Source organism: Malaclemys terrapin, chromosome 10, assembly GCF_027887155.1.
Source record: "Malaclemys terrapin pileata isolate rMalTer1 chromosome 10, rMalTer1.hap1, whole genome shotgun sequence".
Lineage (NCBI taxonomy): Eukaryota > Metazoa > Chordata > Testudines > Emydidae > Malaclemys > Malaclemys terrapin.
The window spans coordinates 23,645,306-23,670,405 of NC_071514.1; the positions used below are offsets into that span (position 1 = coordinate 23,645,306).

At 41.9% G+C, this 25,100-nt stretch overlaps 1 long non-coding RNA gene across 3 annotated transcripts; it reads right to left on the reverse strand.

Moving 5' to 3' along the window:
• Window positions 1–1,773: 1,773 nt before the first annotated feature.
• On the reverse strand, window positions 1,774–25,100 carry LOC128844671 (uncharacterized). Of its 3 annotated transcripts, XR_008446518.1 has the most exons (4): window positions 24,765–25,100; window positions 20,405–20,500; window positions 15,786–15,878; window positions 11,701–12,678 (listed from the first exon to the last, which is right to left on the reverse strand). It is a non-coding gene; the product is annotated as an uncharacterized LOC128844671 (long non-coding RNA). The 3 variants fall into 3 exon arrangements; XR_008446517.1 differs by lacking the exons at window positions 11,701–12,678; window positions 20,405–20,500 and adding an exon at window positions 1,774–1,855; XR_008446516.1 differs by lacking the exon at window positions 20,405–20,500.

A 25,100-nucleotide genomic window follows, 5' to 3' on the forward strand; every position in this document is an offset into this window, starting at 1 on the left:
TATACACTACATCTTAATAATGATAAACATACTGTAGTATGTCTAGGCCAAGGTTCAAAAGGCCGGAATGGAAAGGAATATAGGAAAATACTGGATAAAATGTGACCTTAAAAAGTCTTTCAGCTTAAAATCAAGTTTCAGCTCCTCCAGATACCAGTATTGTCTTAAATATTTATCCTTAGTTCATATTCTCTGTCCTTCTATACAAAAACAGAGCTACTACACTGACAGATACAGTGTCTTTAAATTGTCCTACATAGAAATACAATTATATTTTGGTATATTTTTCTACTCTATCCAATTTTGTGGACATGTCTTCCGTCATTCCATCATAAAGACCTTTATGACAGCAACTGGGTGAAAAAAAACTAATGGTTTCAGAAAGCCATTTTCCTTTCAAACAGTAAGTAAATATTATCAGAGATGTGTGTGACAATGATAGAGAAAGCAGACTTACAGAGCAGCCATTTCTGGGAGACTCATTTGACTCTTGCTCTCATTTTATTCAGAGTAGACATGGCCATGCATTTCAGGTGGGAGTTTTTAAGAATACGTTTATTAAACTAGAGGATGTTATGAAATAGAACACATTATTAAAGATCAGTGGGTAGTAAATTATCCCATACCAGCTTCTGTTTGCCAGTCACAGAAATCACCCCTTCTCTCTAGGTAAAGCTAACAGTTTAATTGTCAGCTAGCATTTGGCTTGCGCCCAGTCCCGCTCCCACTGAATAGAATCACAGAACGGAAGGGACCTCGAGAGGTCATCTAGTCCAGTCCCCTGCACTCATGGCAGGACTAAGTATTATCTAGGCCATTCCTGACAGGTGTTTGTCTAACCTGCTCTTAAAAATCTCCAATGATGGAGACTCCACAACCTCCCCAGGCAATTTATTCCAGAGCTTAACCACCCTGACAGTTAGGAAGTTTTTCCTAATGTCCAACCTAAACCTCCCATATAAGGGGAAATGGGCCCCTTATATGTATGATGCAGAAACTAAATATTGAAACCTACAATGGGGCCAAATCCTGCTCACTGTTGAAGCCAATGTGAGTTCGGCAGGCAGGATTTGGGCCATGGTTATACACTGCTGCCATGTAGGAAACCTGTGTTTAGGAATAACATGAAGATCAAAGGCCCAAGTCTGATATTACTTGATCTAATTGTATAGCAGTGTAAAGCTATTGGCTTGAACTTACTCTAGATTTACAACAACTCTGCCCTCCAATGCACTGGCAGGTGGGAAGTTATCTGCCCCAGGATGCTGATTGATGTATATTACTTCCCTCAGGGAAACAAGGGGCAGCAGGGAGATCAGAATGAGATCCCAAGAGCCAATTTCTCCACATGTGTGGGTCACATTCAAATCACTGGGAACTTCCTGAATACATCCAAGGACAGAATTTGGCCCTAAGCAAATACTTGACTTGTCATGGAAATGATACATGGGGACTAGAGAGGCAGGTAAGGGAGAGGGCAGAACTCCCTCTTTAACTGACTCCACTTTACCAGGAGATCCAAGTAGCAACATGTGCTCATCCTGGAGGGTGAGGTCCTTACTTTCGTACTGCCTCCTTTGGGGCAGTGTGTGTCTTCCCTGAGTGCAGAAATTATGATGAGTGGATTTTATGCAGGGAGGCTCCTTGTATTTTCCTCCCATCACCCCCGCCCTCAATGTACACCCATGCAAAGACCAGTGACAGTCATACCCACAGGCCTCGTTCGATGAGAAGTCAATTGGGAGCCAGTGAAGACAGGTGATTTTATACCTCTTTCAGCTGAATCAGAGTTCCAGATTCTAACTTCTGTACCCAGGGAGATCATGTACATTTGTGACAGTCATAGAATAAGTACCTGGAAACGAATACAAGGATTACAACTTTTGCACAGATCTAGATATAATATGGCTAATGTTATTCTTTGTGGCCCATCCTAACATGGGTGTGTGCAGGCCTACTGGGCTGTAAAGCCTTCCTGCCCTTGTGTAGCCTGCCTGGGTTCCTGATCTGGGCACTGGTGGGAGATGCTACTCCTCCTGCAAGCAGGGGGTAGAGAGGGGGCAGAACTCTGCCCTTCAATGCACTGGCAGGTGGGAAGTTATCTGCCCCAGGATGCTGTTTGGTGTATATTACTTCCCTCAGGGGAACAAGGGGCAGCAGGGAAAGAACTGACTGTCTGAGCCTCAGCCTAGCTGTTAATGATTTAAGGATGATGCAATACACATAAGTGATATAGGAGAACTGTTTCAGAACTCCAGGCAGGACAGCATAACAGAATGGAAACTGATTATGTAAAACCTGGGAGAGGACTGCGGCTTTGGGTGGATGTAGCAGGCTTGTTAGTGAGCAGTATAGCACACTTTAGTGTCTGACTTTTTAGAAGCACGCCACAGCCGGCTGTAACATTGTAGACTTTCAAAACTGATATAAAAGGCCATCTCTTTAAAAGCTGACCTCCCTTTTGTGCCTGAATGGAACATGAACATTCCTGTCATTTTACGGTATAGTCTACATTCCCCTCTGTATTATGTATTACATACAAAAATACTAAGTTAAAACAAAGTTATTTAGGTTGCAAAGTCAGGCATCCAAAATTCAGGAAATGCCAGGTTTATGGATGTTGTGCACCTCATACACTAAGCCTTAATTCTGGCCCCTGGTGTCTCCAACCAGTGCAATGAATGAGGCAGTGGGCTAGGGAAAAAATAGTGTGTGATCATTTAATGAAATACCATATCATATGCACAAGAGGGACAAATGAAGGTGGTTTATATGTGACATTTCCTAACTTTCCAGTACTTGACTTTGTAACTTAAACTTTTTAATGCCTTTTAAAATATATAATTTTCTACATGTTTTTTTCCCCAAAAAAGATTAAAAAATACTATTACACACCACTGTAAAAAACTCTTCCTCCTATCATCATCAGGGCTCTAACTATGACCCTTCAGCATTGCAGCACCACACCAGACCCCTGAGCTACAGAACCAGCAACTGGAGAAGGCTGTTATCCTAGAATATGGACCCTTGGGGCTATGTGCTAGATCCAGGGGCTGCTAACAGGAAGCCCAGCTTGGCCAAGTTCGCTTTCCTCTGTCAGCCTGGGAGGTTGGGGTCTTCTGCCCCATTTGGTACCCCCAGAGGGCAGCGTGGACTCCTGGGGGCCATGTGGTGCATGTGGGATGGATTTATAGGGGAGCTGGGGGAGTTCCTGCCCTATATATTGCCCCTGCATAAGAGGATGGGACACTGGGGCCTATGCTGGGCCTGGGGTTGTGGTCAGCTATGGGAGCAGGGCCAAGCCTTGCTCTTCTACCCAGCTGCAACAGCTGCTCTGGCCAGTGCCAGGCATTCCCAGTGCAGCATGCGCTGCTGTTGCATTGGTGCCTGTGTGGGTCTGGTCTTAGAATGTTCATGTTCAGTTATTTTGGCAGGCTGCCATCACTTTCCTGAGAGACAAGTGAGAGAAGAGAAATGGTGATTTTAACAGTTTATAACTTAACTAAACGTGAATGGAATTTCATGGGATAAAGAAAAGACAGTTCTCTAACTCAAGGGCTTTTCCTCTGCCAAATTTCATAGGTCTGCTGCAAATAATAGAAGTATCTGATCTTCTCAAAGAAAGATCTTTGAGAATCTTTTATAATGGAAAGTGTTAGGCATCTTAAATGTAGAAATTGATATCAACTCCCCTTATAATTCAGCTGTGCGCTATAGTGAGGGTATACAAAATATATATAGTAAAAATTCACAGGAAGGAGAGAGTATGAGATGTATAGCATTAGGGCAACAAGTGAATTTGGGTCAAATCTTGCTTGCTTTTCATACACAACTCCAGTGGCTTAGTGTATGAGGTGAAAGAGATTTGATATTTATTCTGTTTCATACTTCCTGCCTTAGAGAGTAAGTATAAATTATAAAAGGAAACAACAGGTTATAATCAGTGCAAGAAAAATAGGACAATAGAGATTTTCTCCTGTGAAGATCATAATGTTTGAGGATGTGTAAAAGTACTTCACTGGGTCTATAATATTGGGCATAGATTCCTTATTGGCCTGCTTACATCTCAAGAACAAATGAACAGGGTAAGAAATGATGATTGTCTGTGTATTGTATCTTGATGTGCAGCTCCAAACATCAATATTTCCTTTTACTCTAAAGAGTGCCCATGAAACTAGGACTGCATTCACCTTGCAGCAGTAATCAAAGGAATGAAAATGAGAGTGACAATATATTGAGGATGAAAAGATATGAAGCATTAAAAGTCTTAAACAGTTAATGAAAAAGATTGTAATAGGGATAGAAAATGGCACCAAACTTTTGCTGTAATTTGAAACCTTATTGATGAAAAACGTATCAGAGCTGGTTATGTTCCATTAATTCTATGTTTTTTTATATTGGTTCAAGCTTCACATGCATTAATGTTTTCACCCTATCTGGCATCCAATATCTTTAACTGGTATGTCCACTAGGGTTGGAATTTCCAATAGGACTCAGCTCCCACTGTTGGCAAGATTTTTTCAAAGAGCTCAGCATGTTATATGTTCATTGAACTCATCTGAAAAGCTAGTCCTTATGTAGGTGCGTAAGTTGGTTCTGAGCTCTTTTGAAAATCTGGCCTCTTTTGTGGGAGCTGAGCCCTTGAAAATCTGGGCCTGAGCTCTTTTGAAGTGCTGGGCCCTCTCAACAATATGTTGAGTGCAAACCAGACTAGCCACATAGCTAATTGCTACATTTGCACAAGATGTTAATCTAATATGGTTTAGTAGCTATTAACTTCACTACTTTTTTATAAGGCAGAAAAATATAGCACCAAAGAAAACAATTCCCTCGTACTAGTGGCCTCATTTAGACTTGAAATAACTTTTAGAAGGAAAGAACCAGGATTATTATGGTCCTATAATTATAAGAGCCCCTTTGGCAAGGGCAGAACTAAATCTGCATTAGAGAGGGAAAGTAAATTTGATGAAATGCAATGGAAGCTGCCTTCCAAGCCTCCATCTGAGAAGGATCTAAGGAGTATGAATGACAGAGCCAGTAGCCAGGTTCAGATATGATGATCTGCAATTCTCTGAGCCTCAGCTTCTTGGCTATGTGACTAAGTAAAGCCTAAGGTCTGAATTTGGGCCTAGGAGATTAGAAAAAATCATGGTAAAATTGAAGTTTTAATAGATGAGGATGTTTAAGATTAGAGCTGGGCTTGAGTTACAAAATTTGCATCTAGAACCTGTTCTGAACTTCCTCAAAGTTTGATGGAACATGAAGACAATAGATGTAGTTTTCCAGGTGTTGTTTGTCATTCGGCTCTGCAGAGATGTTAGATGAGCAGTCCACACATTTTTGTTGTTGAGAAAAATAAGATTCACTGATCTCCCAAATGAAGAAAATGCATTGTTCACAGTTGGATAAAGGTGCTGGTTACTTTTGGTCTGTGAATCAGCTCAAGTAATTTTGAATGTCTGAATGTACCTGCTCCAGACACATTGGCAGCAGCATCTCCTGGAGTCAGAGGTTTAAATTCACTTCTTATTATGAATGTTTTGTACATTTCCCCTCCTTGATTTTTATACTTGCAGATAGAAAATGTCAGTGACTTGCCATTCCTTGCACTGTGGTTCACTGCTCCATGCACAGAGCTGGAGTTTCACTAGAGAGGAACTGACGTAACCGAGACAGATCTGGAGAGTGTTAAACAAAAACTGCCTGCCAGCTTTCAGGGAGAGAAGGTTACGCTGTACCTCCACCACCGCTAAATGTTTCTTGTAAGCATGTGTGCTGCCTGCATCTGTTGATCAATTCTGTTTACCATATTACAAATTTCAAAGCTTGAGAGATTTCAGATGGCTACAGCATAGTCACCACTTTAATGAAACAGAGAAAGGGACTTTTAAATAGATTTCAGTCTACACTCTTATACATCTGGCAACGTCCACCACCTTTACTCATGGGTGATCAGCACTGCTCACCTTTTGGAGTTGCCTCATAGTACAGCCCTAGGTACAGCATTTTAGGGATAAACCTTCATCTGCCTAAATATCCCAGTACTTGTTGCAAATACAGAAACAAGTAACTAATGTATGAGTTTAACAAATGCACTCCAAGGTCAGGACTTTGAACCAATCACATCTTTCTTAGGTATTGCAGAGGTGTGCACCCATGACATGTTAGCCATGAACTTCGGGAAACATTTTCAACAGTGCTTAAGTGACTTATGGGCCTAAGTTCCATTTTCAAAATGACTTAGGCACTTAGGAACAAGTCCCACTGATTTTTAATGAGACTTCAACTCCTAGGTCATTTCTGAACATGGGACGTAGCTGTTTTTGAAAATTTTACCCTTAGTTCTAAAGCGAAAAACTGCTAGTTTCATGTATGTATTCCATTCTGAGTGTCACTTCCAGTTTTCACATAGTATATGAGTGAGCTTACAATTATCTCAGTAGCATCATTAAAACCTGTTGTGACCTCGACATGTTGAAGTAACATAGAATTAAAGTTGTAGGCACGGAAAGAAAAAGAATACTGTAGGTATAATGTAGAGGGAATGAAAGGAAAAGGCTTTAAATAGGTTGTCAATCTGTGTCTGGTCCTTTATATTGTTGTTTGGTAGCCCAGTCTTCAACCACTAGACTACTGCACCACAGGTAATAAATGAGAAATTTCGAGGGCTATTGAACCCTGTAAATTTTCACAGTGGATCAGCACAAAGTTATTTAGCACAGGTGTTTCGGTAATTGCGTTACATTGGGAAAAATCCACCGCACACATTTGGCTTCAGACTCATCTGTGTAGCATTAGTGCAAGGGCTCTCATAGAAACATGTAGAAATACCCATTTAATTTATTTCAAGCTTCCAAACTGGCAATGATAGAAGGCAGGATGGGGATGCGGTGGGGGAAGAGGCAGGGGAAGTTGCTCATGTAAATTCAAAACCAGACTCACTGCAGGGGAAGCCAAAATAGGAAATCTAGAAGATCCTCTATTATTCAATGAAGACAATTTTTAATGTATATACATAATTTGAATTTCTCTCCTTTTCCCCCTGCAAATTGTTACTTGGCACATGAAGAACACAAGCATAGAAAATAGCAGCTGGTGCCTTTTTTAGCCTTATTACTTGTTATTAATTATTCTTTTATTGCAGTGCGCCTCAAGTCAAGAATCAGAGCCCCATTGTGCTTGGCACTGAGCACAAAAATATGCTCCAGAGAGCTAAATCTAAATAAACATTAGCATTTAATTTCACCTCTTTCCCTCCAAAGATTACATATCAACACTATGTGGCTGTTTTGTTACACAGTATCTCTGGATTCCCCCTAAATACCTAGGTATTTGCATATGAAGACATGGGAAATGTTTGCAAACCTTTTGATAAACCTTGCCCCCTGAATGAGCCCCTTGATTTTTGACCCCCAAAAATCATAGTTTCATCTGCATGGACAGAAACCTGGCAAATTTTGGCAGTTTCAACTGCATGTAGTTTCTGGGATTATGAAACAGGGAGCTGAACTCCTGCTGTTTGCTCTGCTTGCTTGGTACTTCCTGGTTTGCAGTCTTTCAGCAGTATTGCTAGATAATATTTGTAGCCCTTCTCTACTCCAGAGAATCTAAAATTTTGCTGAAAGCCAAGAACTTTATCTTTCTGGGCATAAAAGAGGGGATAGTGGGCTAGGTTGTCTCCCACCCCCCAAAAATACCAAAATGTCAAGAAGTCTCCTCAAAAAAGTCTTCCTGGCCACATGACACAGCCCATACTCTTCAGACCTATCACTACTTGGAATGATATTTGGGGTTATTACAGTAGTTGGGGAATTACTTTAACGACCTCTCTGGATTTAACTAGATCCCACTACGGATTAATACCAGTTCATTCTGTGGAAAGCTAGCCTTCTACAGAAGGTAGTTGCGATGTATTTAGCAACATTTTCAAATATACATTGTTTCAAAAAATCGTAAGTTGTCATACAGTGCATGTTTATTTGGATCTAGTTTAGACAAAGTTCAGGCAACTGAGCCCCAAAGGAATTCTCATGAAAACAATGATCTTTGCTGATTATGAGCATCTTTGTAAGCTCTTCTGAGTAGCTCTTACATAGGACAGTATGGGCCAACGGAGAGGGCAATTTGCTAGGAGTTAGGTGACCAAAAATCTATCCCAGGGCCTGCCACAATTCATAGTGTTTTCCCACCTAGAGAATAGGAATAACGATGCAATTTTTGTGACACACGGAACATTATTATTATTATACTTTTTATACTTCCTCACTTCATAAATTTACCAATGAAATAATGTTTTAAATCTGAATTGGGACAAAGGGTTAAAATGAATTTAAAGAGCTCAATGGTCATGAAAATGGCCCTGTTCATTAAAGCCTTTTTGAAGACTTTTGTAATAGTTAAAACCAGAGTGGATCAACTAATAAGATGTGATTTGGGAATATTTTTGTGAATAAATAAAGGGAGTTTGCTCAGAAGTAATTGTGAAGTCATTAACTGTGTGTTTTGACATCTCCTTCCATGTTTCTTGAAATGCTTATGTAACTCCCAGGATTCTAAATTAAGCACAAAGAATTATTCACTAATCATCAACATTCTATTTAAAAAGTTTATCATCCAATCAGAGAACAGAAATAATACAGTGTGATTTATGTGACCAAAGAGCTTCAGAGTAGGCCCTATTTGTGATGCATTGTCAATGAAGACAGTAATTAATTTCAGTGGGCTTTGGGTTAGACCCATAATGACTAAGGATAGGTGTCCAGGAACAAACCATGGCTGAAATTTATTTACATAAACCATTAAGCAAATACTTAGGAATAATGAACACATTCACAAGAAATCAGGTCAGTTCAGAAAGTGTTTCCAGACAGAAAAAAGGGCTAAACTTGTTGCATAATTTATTCCGTTAGAACAATGATCTTTATTGAGCTGGTGACGAGACAGATTGTCTTTGCAACTGATCCATGATTATTAGGAGTTCCTTCAGCATCTCTGTAAATAGCTGGCTTTTGGCTTGTTTGTGCAGCTTCTATTCAATTGTTGTGCATTTGATTCAATTTACCATTTACAGCCATTACTGTGTGTCATGAACCTTCTTAATGTGAAATGTGAGAATCTTCCCTTAAAGAGGTAGGCCCAAATGTGCCCCTGTACTGTCAAGTGAATTGGAGAGCAAACATGCAATAATGCCAGTTGCCAGGGCCGGCTCCAGGTTTTGGCCGCCCCAAGCAGCCAAACAAAAAACAAACAAACAAACAAAATCCGTGATCGCAATCTGTGGCAGCAATTCGGCGGGAGGTCCTTCGCTCTGAGCAGGAGTGAGGGACTGTCTGCCGAATTGCTGCCGAACAGCTGGACGTGCCGCTCCTCTCCAAAGTGGCCGCCCCAAGCACCTGCTTGGTAAGCTGGTGCCTGGAGCCGGCCCTGCCAGTTGCATACGCTGCCAACCAGCATGTTGGGGAGTGTGCCTATGTGGCATGCTCCCCTCTGCAAACAGTATGCAGCTAGGGCTCTGCAGAGGTGGAGGGGAGAGAGGGGAGGCTAGGGAACACCCGAACAACTCTGATTTTCTACTAATAATCGCTACTTGGAGCATCAACTTCTGCTCCATATGCTCTATGAGAGAGGGCCTAGAGCAGAGGCACCAATGGCTGCATAGTCACCGAGCCAGCTGTGTTGCCAATAGGGAGAGGTACCTGAACAGGAGCACATGTAACTCCACTGATTTCATTGAAATTACTCCTGATTTACACCAGTATCAGTGAGAAGAAACAGGCTTTCTAAGCATCTGATCTCAAGCCCAATTAAATTACTGTGAGGCTTTCCCATAAGTAGTGTGTTTCTTACAATTCAAATGGCCTGATTTTGGGCACTGCTAATAATATAGATTTTTATTTCACTGCTTCTCATGTGACCGGTCCCTGATATACAGCAATATCAGCAATAGCCATTCTGTCGACAAAATTTCCAAGCTTGATTAATACTGTTTGTCACACTGCGAGTCCACCTGGTTAGAATACAATGCAGTTATTCTGGCTTTGGATCTCAAGAACAAAATCCTTCAGGTTAAATTGAAGCCGCTGTAAACAGGCTATGAAAGTTTAATGAAATTCAAATCTCTGAATGAGTCCTCCTTGCTGTAGTGGTTAAGAATGGTCCTGTACAGCTTTTGTAAAGAATGCACAGGGTTAATGACTAAAGAATGGAGTTCTTGTAATCAATATAGTCCTCTGGCTCTATTGATTGGAATCGCCTGCTTATTTTGCAGCTAAGATTTTTTAGCCCATTCAGAACAAAGACACCCTAGGGGACCATTAAGTAAACAGGCATTTAAGACTTTTTCGTTACTAAGAAAGTAGTTAATTATTATTAGTGCCTAAAAGTCTCAATTTAGACAGAACATCCCAATGAACATAATATCTAAGTAGTTTTCTGTATGTTTTCTGTGAATGGATGCTAATTTGAGACCACTCGGAAGTACACACTTCTTGTACTGGGCAAGATCCTGAAAGGTATGGAGCAGGAAATTGGAGCTGATGGCACAGAGCATCTCTCAGGAGGACCTCGGCATCTAGCAGGATCAGATCTGTGGGCAGGGTTCAGTGTTTGTAGGGTGATGTTTACTACATAACGTGACGCTACTAAGGAATCCTCATTGATCATTCATTGAAAATTGACATTTGGAGTTTAAGGAAGATTAATAGAACTTTAGAAGTGAACTGAGATCTAAAAAAGCTCTCTCCCCCCACCCAGTGGAAATACTTCACTAACTTTTCATTTTACCATCCATGTAAAGAAAAAATAGCCTGCTAGAAAAAATGTCATGTGCCTAATTTTCAAATGGAGCGTCAGCTGCACACATTAGAGGCACAGATGCCGTGGTGAAGAGCACAGCATCCGTGACTGAAGCAATATACTGAGAGAACTGAGATTTCACTAGCTTGCAGCTATGCTTCCATAGAGTTTTGTGGCACTGATGGCTGCAAGGCCATTTGAAAGATTCTAATACTTACAAGTATCAGTGTTAGTACACACTTCAATAGCAGTGTCTATACTGAAATTTGGGCTCTCAAAAGAAGGGCCTAATTCACACATTGATTTGGAATATGAATCAGAATCTCAATCAGGTCACTGAAACTGGCTTCTCTGTCCCATGAAAAATGTTGTTTGTCCAATGGTTCTGGTTCTTTCCCTCCTGCAGATCTCACTTCCAAATTCAGTTACACATTTTGGATTAAGGAAACACAGAACTGAAGATGGGGTCCTTTGTTTACATGCTTTCATCTATAAATTGTTCCCTGTTTGGACAATGACGCAAGCATCCCTTTCACTGATATTCATATATTATTATTACTTAGCCCTGCAGTTTTATTTAAAACCAGAAGTATATTATTTGTTCTATTTGGAGGGGAAAAGAGGTGTGGATAATGACATTTAACTAAGGAGCTGGCTAGTACAAATGAGATACTTTATGATTTGATGCCATTACAGTTTTTCTATTCTTTGCTTTTCCAACATTTCTCGCTTGTTACACTTAAAATTGTGAACCCACTGCATCGGACAATAGAGAAGCCACCTGGGACTACCACTACCAGCACATCTGAGCTCTTTCATCCATCTTAAAAATTAATTAGCATAGCCTGCTGCTGCTATGGGATCTTGTGATAGAAAACCAGATGTGGTACACCACTACACAAGCATTTATTCACCACTGGTGACACTCAGAAAACATCGTATTTCACATATGATCCAATTAATAGGTTTTTCTTTAACAACAAATTCCTACATATTTAGGTTATTAAATACAATTTGGCAATATTTTGTAGTATTTATCACACTTGCATTCCTTGATATCAATTCTGTTTGTAGATTCTCCTCACCTTCCACTTCCTGGGATTTAAATGTTGACTCAGGAATATAATTTGTATAGTGAAATGGCTTTAGCACATTTTGTAAAATTGGTTGGATTTTAGCTGTGGGTGATATTATATCTCTATAATGCTAGGTGAAGACACAAGCCTATCTGCATTTCTAAATTTTACATAAAAATTCCAATTTCACCTTCATGCCTTAGAACAACGGCTGAAGTATATTTGCTCAGAATCTCATTGCCTGTTCTGAGTATGCATCTTATTAATTAAGGGCCTGAATCCTGAAGTTCTTACTCAGGCAAACTTCCCACTTAGAGTTCATTTCCTGAGTACATTTCCTGAGTACAGGTCCTGGATTTGTCAGTGTAAAAAATACCAATAGGCAAACCTCAAAGGGTATAGTATGGATAAATATCTGAACGTGTCCAATATCTGAGAGGCACCAATCCTGGTCATGGCTATGGTTTCTTTGTGCTGCTCAGGTGGAGCAAAAGAGCAGCAAACCTGGTTTAAACTAGCTAGCAAAGGATTTCCCCAGCATAGGAGAAGTGGCTAGGGAGAGGGCATGTCTGGAGACCTGCTGTACTTTGCTGATCCCAAGCTGGTGAAATGGCCCCTAGAAGGTCATTGCAGGTGCTACAACTTAGAGCAGCCCAGAAGCAGGTCTACATTTTGTAAAGTGCTGAACTGGTCTGTTGCTGGTGTCAGGATCAAGAAGTGAAAAAGGTGTCTTCGAGTCTCCTTTGCCACATATTCTCACTTAAAGCTGAACTTGACTTGGCCACAGATGAGGATAGAGCCCAGAGAACTGAAAGAAGAGGGAGAAGGATGTGAAAGAGCTTCCCAAAGCTTTCTGAGCCTCAAAACAGAATCAGTTTGGGGATGGCTTCGGTCAGCTCTGAGCTCTGAGCTTGCCTTATCCCTTGTCCCAGTGTGGAAAGTCTTCTTTAAATTATACAATGAAAGTAACACATTGTGAATTACTAGGAATGGTACCATTGAAAGAATGTACGTAGAATGATTAAGTCTTTTCTTAATGGATATGTGATCATATAAAACAAAGAGAATAACGGAAGGTCCAAGTTTGGCACATAAATGCAAAGCTGCCAAGGGTCCACAACAAATTACATTAATTGATTTTTAAAATTTGCTAAGTTTTAACATAGTAGAATCCAAAGAACATGCTCTTTTCTGCAGATTTTATCCTTACTCATTGCTGGTCTTTATTACAGGGGACCAGTACTACCTCAAACCCATTTTTTATGACATATCCCTAAGTTATGCAGGATTTCATTGATAGGAGGATTCCAGTTATGTGCTGTTTTAAATTAAATGTTTAAAGTAAAAATTTGCCCCAGGGATCCAGTTGATGTTAGTGGCAGCCCTGCACATAATAATATCAAGGGCAAAATTTGATGTATAATATGGACCCATGACACATATTAAGAGTAAGGGTAAAGAAGAGTCCTGTAAGCACAAACTTTATATACACTTTTGGAAGAAGTTTAAAATTTAAAGAAAGTTTTTCTCGGGCAAGAAAAGACTGATGTCCTTCATGTCTGGCCAGGCTAAGTAGTGTGCACAGAACTCCCATGTTATGACTGAGCAATCTGTTTTAAACAAACACCACCAGAACAAACCAGAAAGCAGAAGGTAAAGCATGGAAGTTCCATCTGTCATGTCTGACTGTCTGCTACACTTTTCATGATGTGAATTTTGGGTTACTAAATTGGTCCTCTGTCTGTTGTTGCACAAATGATGCGTACCTGGAAGTGTACTAGAAGAGACCCCTAGTATCACAGAAAGTAGAAGTAAATGTTCAGACTATCCATCTGGCTGATGTAAGGAATGGACCAGGGACACAAGAAAGCTTTATGTCCAAGATTCCCATGGATGAAGTAATAAACAGAGATGTCTGCTCTATACTAAGACCTTAGTGGCATTACCTGAACATGTTTTGACATAGGAGAAAGTTACAGGCTATAGGTGAATGGTATATAGAGTTGGGGAATAGAGTGTTGTGGCAGTATATAATGACTAAGAAGCATCCCATTGGCCATGAAGAATGAGGAAGTTTTCATTTCTGCCTTGTACATTTTATTTAGCCTTTAGAGTAGAAGGATAGGAGTCAGAAGACCTGGGTTCTATTCCTGGCTTCGCCAGTAATTCACTGTATGACCTTGGACTAGTTGCTTAAACTCTCTGTGCTTCAGTTCCTCTATCTGTAACATGGTGATAATGATAGTCACCCACCTTTACAAAGTCCTTGGACATCCTCAGATGGGAAGTGCAAATTATTATTAATATGTGAGGCGAGATATATATTAATTACAACAAATCTAAATGTCCAACGGATGTGCACAATATTTTCAATTTCCAATATTATCCTGGTTTATAGGAATTATACAGCAATCATGTTATACCTTTGTATTCATGGTAATGCAGCATACTTACTAGAGAGACACATAGGTGATCAAATTTCTGATCTATGACCTGATTCCTTTTGCATCAGCAGCTTACAAAACTTAACAAATAACATTTTACATAGGCTTGTATTCTATCCTCAATTTTATCTGATTATTTTTTTAGTGGCGTGATTTAAGAATCAAAGTTACAGCTAAGAAAATGGAAAATTCATTTTCAAAACAATGTGAGTTTCACTAGCATTTTAGAGTAGAACATTTCTCTGATGGTCTTTGATTCAATCCAGGCTGAACGAAAGACATTTCATCACCACCGAATGCATTTCTTTATTTGCCTTGGATCTATGATTCTGTCAGTATTGAGAGAAAAGAAAAATCAATGCTGCACTATAAACCTCGGGCAGCCTCTGGCCAACGTGGTCAGCATGGTGTGAGCAAAGGAAATGGCAGGGGAAAAAAATTGACCGCTCAGCAATAGTGTAGCACAGTAACGGACGCAGCTCTGGGCTAATAACAGCTTGCAATTACACATGGAAAGCCAAAGCTTGTAGGGCATTCAGTACGAAGGGGATGTAATACAATTTATTGAACCACTGGTTAGAGTTCTGCAGCTTCTCAATAAAAAAAAAAAAAGAACGGTGGACCTGTACTGCTTAAAAGACAGACTTATATGGTGCTAGCAGGTGAAGGAGACTTGGAGAAAGCAGAAAGTCCTTCCTTTTTTATGTCTTGGGTAGTCTGCAAGTGGGAGAATGCAGCCTATTTATGCTTTCTAAAAATACACCAGGATCTCTTAAGGGGAAAGCCAGTTTTGGTGCTGTCAATATCTAAGGCTCCATTTTTAAATCTCTGCGCTCATACACTCAGTACAGAAGTGCAGACAAATAGACCAGTGTACTGTATTCTAGTGCTGTTCTGTTTACAGTATTCTAGTTCTGGTCCATATGTTACAGACACTCTCATATGCATTTACAGTATATTTAAGTGTTTCATACCTTGTCATAATCCTTAATTTAAAAGAGCCCTTTTGAACTATGTTTTAAAGCGTAATAAGTAACATTAATGAAAATGTAAAAAGAAATGAAAGGAACAGAATTGATGGCAATCAATGCACTCCCATCCAATTTTAAGGTGGAAAAGGACTTCCAAGACTGCCATTTCCCCCTCTCTTTTGGTTTTCACCGTGTTAAAGTTTGTCATGTACTGAACTCATTACTAGCTGAAGCGATGTGCTGTAAAATAGAGCCTTTCACCTCAGGGTGTAAAGAGATTTCATCAGACCCCCTTCTCTCTTTTATAAGCTATTGTGTGGAGGAACCTAATGTCTTGAAGACACTCACAGTTCTACCTGCCCGTCTGCAGGGCAAGAACTGTTGCATAGGCTTTCACAGAAAAAGGAACAAACAACCTCTGAAACATTTGCAAGAATCAGTCATGCTTCACGGCCTCTTTTTAACATATAAAAGAAAGTAGCAATATTTGAAGTTCTTACATTGGGTATTGTAGTCAGGTTGAGATTAGAAGACAGAAGGTCATTGAAATTGCCACGCAGCTTTATGATTCCTCAAACCCAAAATATCATAGTCTGGAAAACATACATTAGTGAAGTTGTGGGGTGAAACTTATTTGACTATTGAGCATGGCAAAAAGTACATAATACGGAAGAAAATATGAAGTTAAAATTTAGGAACCCTGAAATGCAAGGAAATGGCATCCAATAACTGTTCATGCACAGACAAAAATGAAAGTTGTAACTAACCGCTAGTTCTTAATAATGATCAAAGGACAATATATTTTCTGGTTTCAAAGCATTATGGGGGTGCTGGCCATGACTCCACAGTTAAGGTTGAATTGAATTTTGCATTTAGAGCAGGCATTAGCCCTCTTTGTTGGATGTAAATGATTGTAGAGTAGACTCAGTAAATATAATAAACGGTATCCAGTTAGCAATATAATTTTTTTTATTCTGTAGTGGCTTGATCCTGCTCCACTAACGTCAATGGGAGTTTTGTCATTGAATTGCATAGGAGTGGGACCAGCTCCTACTGCAGTAAGTGGGAAGGAGGTTCCCACCCTTTATTGATCCTGCTGCTTACAGGGGGAACATACAGAATACGCCATTGACCAATAATAGAAAGTCCTGCAGCTATCAAAAGAAAATGGAGGAAGGAATCGATTATTCTAATGGGAACCTCATTAGCAACACCCAGAAGGGGTGTGTGCATGGTTAGCTGTATGAGAAAACCCCAACTCATATTAGCTGGCATTGTGACCCTTCACCCCAAGCATTTGTATAAATGCACCATCACATTGCATATGTTTGAAAGAGCCTGCAGCAGAATTTCAGCACCAACAGCCGTTCTGATAAATTTGCCCCATTTTACATCATTTATGCTGAATCAAGTAAATCAGGGCAGTAGCAGATACTGACTATTTAGAAGGTTGCGCCACGGAGACAATTTAAAATTATTTTTCCAACCTTTCCCCAAAATTTAGAGTAAAGTTCAACAGGAATTTTAATCTTCAGTTTCTCTGATATTTTTAATGTGGAGGATCCTGACCTTTTGAAATTATTATGCTGATTTTAGATAATAGGCACCTATCGTTAGTTATGTTATAAGATATATTATATAAGAGAGATGATAGCATGACAAATGTCTGATCATTAAAATACTATTGTCCTGTAAGACTGTATGCATTTGAAAATATCGAAATAGTGGTGTGTTTGTGTTACTATAATGGTATCCTTAATTGATCGAAGAACTATACTGGACCATTCTTATGAAGAAATTGGGTAAATATAGCAAGACCACAAAGGTCCCAGTCTTTATACAAAGCACATAGATCCAAATCAACATAACTACTTGCTAAATACACCGGTGAAGATCTGGCCCAGAGGTTTTTTCAATAAAATCCTGCTTTTAAATAATAATTAACTAATATTTTGACCATTTAAAATTTTGTACCATAACCTATTTTCTCAGTACAATGTATGGCCCTGATCCTACAATTTATGGCTCTGTTCAACGAGGCTTGACTCGTATGCATGTGAAGAGGCTAAGGGGCTCTGGATGGGTGCCAGGTTTCACCAGAACAGAGAGGCTTGTGGGATCAGGGCCCTAAGAGAATAATGAAAGAATGTCAGGATTAGCACATAGAATTTAATGTGTCTTTCCTCAATACCTACTGATAGAATCCCCTCTAACAGATATTTCCCCGGGGAAGAAGAAATATTGCAATTACCACTGTTACACAATTAGGGAAACCACTATTGTCCCTAAATTAAGTCAGATCCCTGCACCTTATAGGATACTGCGCAAGAGATAATAGAATTGTATGTTCTGTTCTTGGGCTCAGTGAACGGTGTTACAGTGGCACAGTGTTCTGTGTGGAAGCAAACACTGACGTGGGGATGGGACTGGTGCAAGGCATCTCTAGTTAGCATAACAATATTTACAAGACTGGCAGAAGAAGGGACTCTCTCTCCCATGACTTTTTCTTTTTTAAGCACAAGGATTGGGGTAGGGAGGGGGGGAGGTGAATGCTGATCAACTGCAATGTCACCTGTGGAGAGCCATTAGCCCGCTCAGCATCTAGCCCCTATTTCTACATGCTGAATCAAATTAATCTAACAAAAACAGATGACCTGTGAGCTCTGTCTGCCTTACAGCAAAGTCAAATAAGAGCAAGAGGCAGAGATGAAGAGGAGAGACAAGCAGAGAAAAACAACAACACATGCTTCCTGCAGTCCCTTGTGGTGGCCTAGTACAGAGCCCAATTGTCTATTGCCACATCCAAGCACCTTGCCCACTCTTTTTCTCTTGAGCTGGACTAACCAATTTCTTTTCCACCTTGGTCTCTCTTGACCACCCCCACCTACACACACACACACACACACAGCTGCTGACCTAGAGGTGTTAGCCACTCCACAGCTGCCGTTCTTCTCACATTAATCTATAGGAATCAATGGACATTTCATTAGAGTAATCAAGTGTGGATGCATCCTGCATTTATATTCTGTTTCTCCCCCTTCTCCAACTGCTTTCACAGGCTAATTGGTCCTACAGCAAAGACTACATGGATATTTTTCCCTACAGAGGAGTGTCAAGTGCAGTTTTTTACTGCTGGTTGAAATACCTATCAATATAGTGTTCGTATAAAAGCCTTCGCCCATCAGGGCTGCATAGCTGATGATAATACATTATGCACTCTCTGTTCTAATGCATCCTACTTCCTCTTTTACACCTTTATCCCATACAATGGCATCATTTATGTTTGTCTCATTCCATGAATTAACCATTTCCGTCCCTCCCGGCGTTTCAAAAATCATTGTCAGAGTTAATACTTGTCTTTCAGTTTTCTATAAATCCAGGCAATCTCCTTGTTTAAAAGAATTATGCTATAGGAATAAAGCAGGTTGCATTCTTAATCAAGTCTCCTTCTGTCAACATTTGCTACCCCATGATTTCTTTTGCTGTTGTGGTGCCCATAGCTGACCTGGTGCTCAAGCATGGAAAATGCATTCTTTTCAGCATCCTGTGTCGACCGAGCAAGCTTTCTTGTTTTCACACCATCAAGAGGCAAAGTAAAATGTAGTTCTGGTTAGAGGCTGATGGGAAAGGTCAAATGGATAAGAGAACTGCTGCTGCTCCTAAAATGTGTGTATGATGGGAGGCAGGCGATTGGAATGGTTTAGAGTAGCGCAGTTCAGATCATCATTAGAAATGGATGAGGAAGGCTGATATTCACTTAGAGAAAAAGTTTTGGTGAAGAAAATGAAATTTCCCACCAAAATTATGGAATTTCACATTGTGGGCTAGATGTGAAACCTGGAAAACAATCTTCAAAGGGGGCTGGGCTCCCTGTAACTTATTTTACAAACTAACAAGGGTTTTGAAAGTATATGGGGGAAAGGAGCTGGGTGAACGAATGCAGAAGCCTGAGAGAACACTATTTCCTGTGAACTACCTCTGAAGTATAGCTCTGGGCTGGGGGCAAGATGGAGCTTCAGTATCCCAGCAGGAGGTTGCAGACAGTATTCTCTCCCTCTGGGATGTCCGTAGGTTCTGGGATCCTAAGGTTCTCTCCCTGTGCAGTATAACTGGGGAGGTGGCAAGAGGAAAAACATAAACGTGAAATATAAGAGGCCTGGAAGAAGTCATTTGGAGCCAACATCTACTCCCCTTTCTCAAGAGGAGTAACCTTATTGTACAAGCAGTGCCATGCAATGAGGGTGGCAGAATCAGGTTCACAGTGAGAAGCAAACTACTTTTATGGACAAGAAACTGACGAAGAGGAGAAATAAATGGTCAATTTGAAGCATGGTTAAGTGTTAACAGGGGGGTTCCCTAAGGCTCCTTGTTAGGACAGGTTTTGTGTAATATACTTATTAATGATGTGGGAAAAGGGGTGAATAATGAGGTGGCCAAATATGGATGTGACACAAAATTATTTCAGAAAATCAACACTAGAGAAGGCTGAAGAATTTCAGAGGGACCTACCCAAGCTAGGTGAATGCGCAGCAGATGAATTCAGTGTTGACAAATGAAAGATAATGCCTATTGGAAGGAGTAATTTGAACTCATGCACCTTTCTAGATTTTAAGTCAATTATAACCATGGAGAGAAATAACAGAAATTTTATGTTCAGTCCTAGTCACCCATCTGAAAAAAAGATATGGAAGAAATTCTTTGAAGGGCTCCAGAGACATATAGAGAAACTGATTAGAGGCAGAAGAGGGACCAAAAAGATTAGAACTATTAAATTTAGTGAGTAGACAAATAGGAGGAGGCATAATGGAGGTATATGAAATAATGAATGTTATGGAAAAGGCAAATTACTGGACCCTCCTCTTTACCCTCTTACTTAGTACAAGAATATTTCAAGTGCTTAAAACTAATTTACACTTTGCATAACTAACCTGTGGAACTCATTGCAAGACAATATCAATATGTCTAAGAGTTCAGAAAAAGCAAGGCAGCACCCTGTACTAGGGACTGTGTCCTAGGGATACTGTCTGGCACCTTGATATTTTTAAAGTGCTAATTGAATTTTAGTATTTTGAGATTTAAGATTGCAATTTCAACAGCACGTTCACTTTCACATACTGACCAATGTTTTTGTTGCAGTCTGATACTGTCTCTGGTCTAGAATCTACTGGTTATTGCCAGATCCAAGTAATTTGGCCAGCACATCAGCAGAGTGCTTCTAGGAAACAGAAAAAAGTGTATTTTGATTAAGGTACATATGTCATTTCTTTCCTTTTATGCATTAACAGTTGTACTCTCCTTTATCCTTCTCTCTTCATGCCATCAAGGAACATGAAAGAAGCATGAAAAATTCTGTGCTGCAGAAACAGATTTTTGTGCTAGGGTGAATGGAAGTGGAACATTTTCTAAGACAAAAAACAGCATTTTATTTTAATGGATGTGATGATTGCCCAACTGACAGCCCTAGAAATTAGAGCACTCTTTATCCCAGAAGGGGTAGACTAGAGACAGCAGCGATGCAAAGGCTCTCTATGTTTGCGCTGCCAATATGCATAATGCTTGGCCTGGAGGAACCATTTGCAGGACTGAGAAGGTAGTTCAATAGCCATGATGTATTCAGTCTTAAACTCTTCTTAAACTCTAGCCTAGGAACTAGACTGAGATCGACAACTTATTTCATATATGCCACCAAGCAGCTCTCTGTTGGTAATAAAGTGTAGATGAAAGGGGAGCTGAATTCAAATCAGTGACTTGCGGTATAGATGAAATGTTCTGCATACCATTAGCAATCTCCCAAATTATCTCAGTGCCTGCAAAAATCTACCCTTTTCCATAGCAACACCCTTCCTTCCCAACTTGAGAAAGCTTGTGAGCATTGCATGGTTTGGACATGAAGCCACAAAAATGTCCCTTCTTTGCTCTTTGAGAGCTATCAAAAAAAACCCAACAAACCATCCACATAATGGGCCAGTTTCTCAGATGGTGTAAATTGGCACAAATCTATTGACAGCAATCGAGCTATGTCAATTTACATCAGCTGAGAATCAGGCCCAAAATGTTAATCTCTTCATTGATAGCACAAAATTTTTGGAGAACACTCAGAACATGTTGCAATGACATGAATTTCAAATTTTGATTTCTTCCAACTTCTCCATGTCACACAAAACATCCAGTTTTGCTTAGCAAATAGCCAGGTATTCATTTAAAACAAATGCCAGCTTTTATGCTTATGGCTGAATTCATGAAACTGCAATGAGGGAAAGTGAACCTGTTGAAGGGGACTGACCCCCCAAATGCTCAAGAACAGGTTTTATACAGCAAAGACTAACAAGAGTGTTTGCATTTGCTTCTGCTGCCAGAATTCTTTCCCAAGGGAGCACTGCATAATGCAACATAAACTGTGTGAAAAGTTTGATGCAAAGGATGAAATGGAGCTTTTGACGGTTTTACGAAAAGATGAGCCCTGCCCCAACTCCCCACTACACATTTTTCATCCTAAGTGAAAATTAAACTTGTGCAGTTGTGTTTTTCAGAGGACAGGGCTGCTAAAGGTCAGAGGGTAAACCATACTTGCTGCAAATACACATTTTTGCAAGCTGAATCTTAATCATGTGGCTAGCAGCCCTCACACTGAAACAAACAAGGAGAGCTCGGAAAGAGGAGTAGCTCCTGGTAGATGATGAGGAAGTCAAAAGAAATACTAAACAAATTCACCTCAGAATTGATCCATTTGCTCTTTTTTTCTTCATCCTAGTTCAGACCAACTTTCCCCCCATTTTAGAAAGAGAATCAGTTTCAGAGTTGAAGGGAGTGAGACTGAGAGAAGGGAAAAAAAAAAAAAAAAAAAAAAATAGTAATGTGCAGAGGGGACAACTGCTCACAGGAGTGTTAAAGGCCCTCAAAACTCCTGTTACAAAAGATGGATCCATCAGAAACCGGCTCTGTGACCATTGCATGGTTTGGACATGAAGCCACAAATTGTTCTGGATTTGGATGCATGAATCTTAGCAACCTTACAATGGATCTGGGCTGAATTTCCAGTGTAGAAAAAAAGCAGAAATTAATTGACTTGTGTGACAATTTATGTTCTTCCTAATAGAAGCTTAGCACACTGTTCTCACTTAGGGTTACCATATTTTGTGCCTCCCAAAGGAGGACACTCCACGGGGGCCCGGCCCCGCCCCCAGCCCCGCCCCCTCCCCAAAGTCTCCGCCCCCTCCCCTGCTTCCCGCGAACATTTGAGTCGTGGGAAGCCTGAAGCAGGTAAGGGGGAGTGTGGGGGGAGGAGGCGCGGCCCAGGCTGTCCCTGGCCCTGGGGTGCCGGCCCCGGCCCCGGGCCCAGCCCACCACCCCCGGCCCGGCGTGGCACCGCCGGCCCGGCCCCCGAGTCCCCGGCCCGGCTGGCACCCCCCGATCTCCCCGCCGGAGCCCCCGGCCCTGCCGACCCGACCCCGCCGGAGCCCCCGGCCCGGCCGACCCGACCCGACCCGGCCCCGCCGGAGGCCCCGGCCCGGCCGACCCGACCCGGCCCCGCCGGAGGCCACGGCCCGACCCGGCCCCGCCGGAGGCCCCGACCCGACCCGACCGGCCCCGCCGGAGGCCCCGACCCGGCCGACCAGCCCCGGCCCCGCCGGAGGCCCCGGCCCGGCCGACCCGCCCCGGCCCGGCCGACCCGGCCCCGCCGGAGCCCCCGAGCGCCCGGCCCCGGAGCCCCCGGCCAGGCACCGCACCGCGGGCCCGGCCCGAGCCCCCGGCCCGACCCCCGAGCACCCGCACCGCCGGCCGGCATGTCCCGATTTTCCCGGACATGTCCGGCTTTTTGGGCTTTCCCCCCGGACGGGGATTTGGAGCCCAAAAAGCCGGACATGTCTGGGAAAATCCGGACGTATGGTAACCCTATTCTCACTGGACTAGACTGTCCCCTTGTCTTACTTGGCTGAATGGAGGAGTAAGGCCCCCATCTCACCTTCCTTGCTCAGCCTACCTGGCTCCCGGCTCTGGGCTTAGTGTAGAATTCAGCCCTTGTGTCCTGAAGGGAGGGGTGAAGAGTAGATGGAGCTTTGGTTCCCCGTCTCTCCCAAGGTGTGAGAGGAGGAGTAAATTGCAGTTGTGCTAAGCCTACAGTAACTTCTATGCCCGCACGTGCAGCTGCTTCTTGGGGTGATATAGCTGCACAGAACTGCAGCTCAGGGCTCAGCCTGCAGCTTAGTGTAGCCTGCCCTCTCTTTGAAGTAAACAGTGTGACCCTGCCAGCAGGTAGGGGATCTTGGGGGACAACTACTGCTCTGGTGGGGTGCAAAATAAACTTTATAAGAAGATGCAAAAAACAGGGAAAATTCAATAGTGAGGGGTACGGGGTTTGTTAAGGTAGACAATTGGGGAGGGGTTTCTTTTAGTAAATAAGATGGGGGGTTTCAATAGTGGGGTACAATACAGTGGGGTCCAATACAGTTGGTAACCAATTAACACTGAAGTATAAATGTAACAGGTAGCTAACAGTTTGTATATAAAGGGTGTGTCACAGCAGCATATAACCAACTATCAGTTATGGGTAAAATGTGTTAAATAACCAACAACTCTAGGTAAACATATGTCACAGTGGTGTAAATGTAAAATGTGAGGTGTGTTAGAGAGAAAAAGGGTAACCAATGGGGTTTTATGCTAGACTTCAGTAATACAATTGAGGTTTGGCAGCAGCAGGAGCAGGGTGAGCACGTTGGGGAAGGCAGTGGTAGAGGAGTGAGGTGGGGGATGGGGGAAGAGGAGCACGTGGAGGAGCAGAGACCAAAGGCAGAGGCGCTGTGGAGGGAGATTTAAACTCAGGGAGACACAGAGAGCAGACAGGCTGCAAGTTTAAACAGCAGAGAGACTGCAACGAGTGACTGGGGAGCTCGGGGGGAGACACGGGCAAGCTCGGGGGGGAGGGGGTTAGGGCAGCAGGAAGACAGACTTAACCACAATTATACAGAACACAGTAAAATCTTATCTATGATCTAACTTAACCAAGACTACACAAATTATCAAGTAACAGAACACAAGGCAACAATTTTTTTAAACCTAACTTACAGAGCACAATACAAACAATTCTTTAAACCTAACTTAACCACAGCTGTGCAAAATGAAATTACAACTTATCTAGACTAAGAACCTGATTCTAATAGGTGCACCTTACACTATGCCACTTCTTTGATCGGGAGGGGGAGCAGTTCCGGAGGGCAGAGTGGTGTGTGCCCAGGGTACAGCCCCGGGGCGGGGGTTAACTAGCGGTGGCTGCAGCAGTGGGGTGGCTACAAGCTGGCAGCCCAGGATACAGTCCAGGAAGGCACAGCCTAGCAGCGGCACAGGCTTATTTCCAGCAGCAAAGGTGCTGCGGAGCAAGAAACAGATTACAGATACAGACCAAGGAGTTAGCTTGGGTCTGTCTGCTGGGGAAACAAGGCCAGCAGCTAGGACAGAGGGAGTTTGCAAGAGGGAGTTCTTACCAATCCCCAGGACAGTAGCAAGCACAGAGACAGGAACGGCAGTAGCATCGGAGGATGGATAGAGGACTTGATTTGCTTACAATAATCAGGAGATCTCCAGGCACAAATTTGTTGTTCGTGGGAGGGGAGTTTAAAAAGGGGGGTACGCTCAAAAACAAATGAGAGCGGGGAGAGGACCCCCCCCAAAGACAGCATCAGCTGATCAGACCAGGTGGCAAAGCAAGGACCTTCTCCGAGGTCTGATCAGAAAATGTCCGGCTTTAAAGGCAAACTCAGGCAGTTTCCCACCAGTACTTTTGATTGGCTCCTCTTGATACAGGGGAGGAGAGAAGGCAG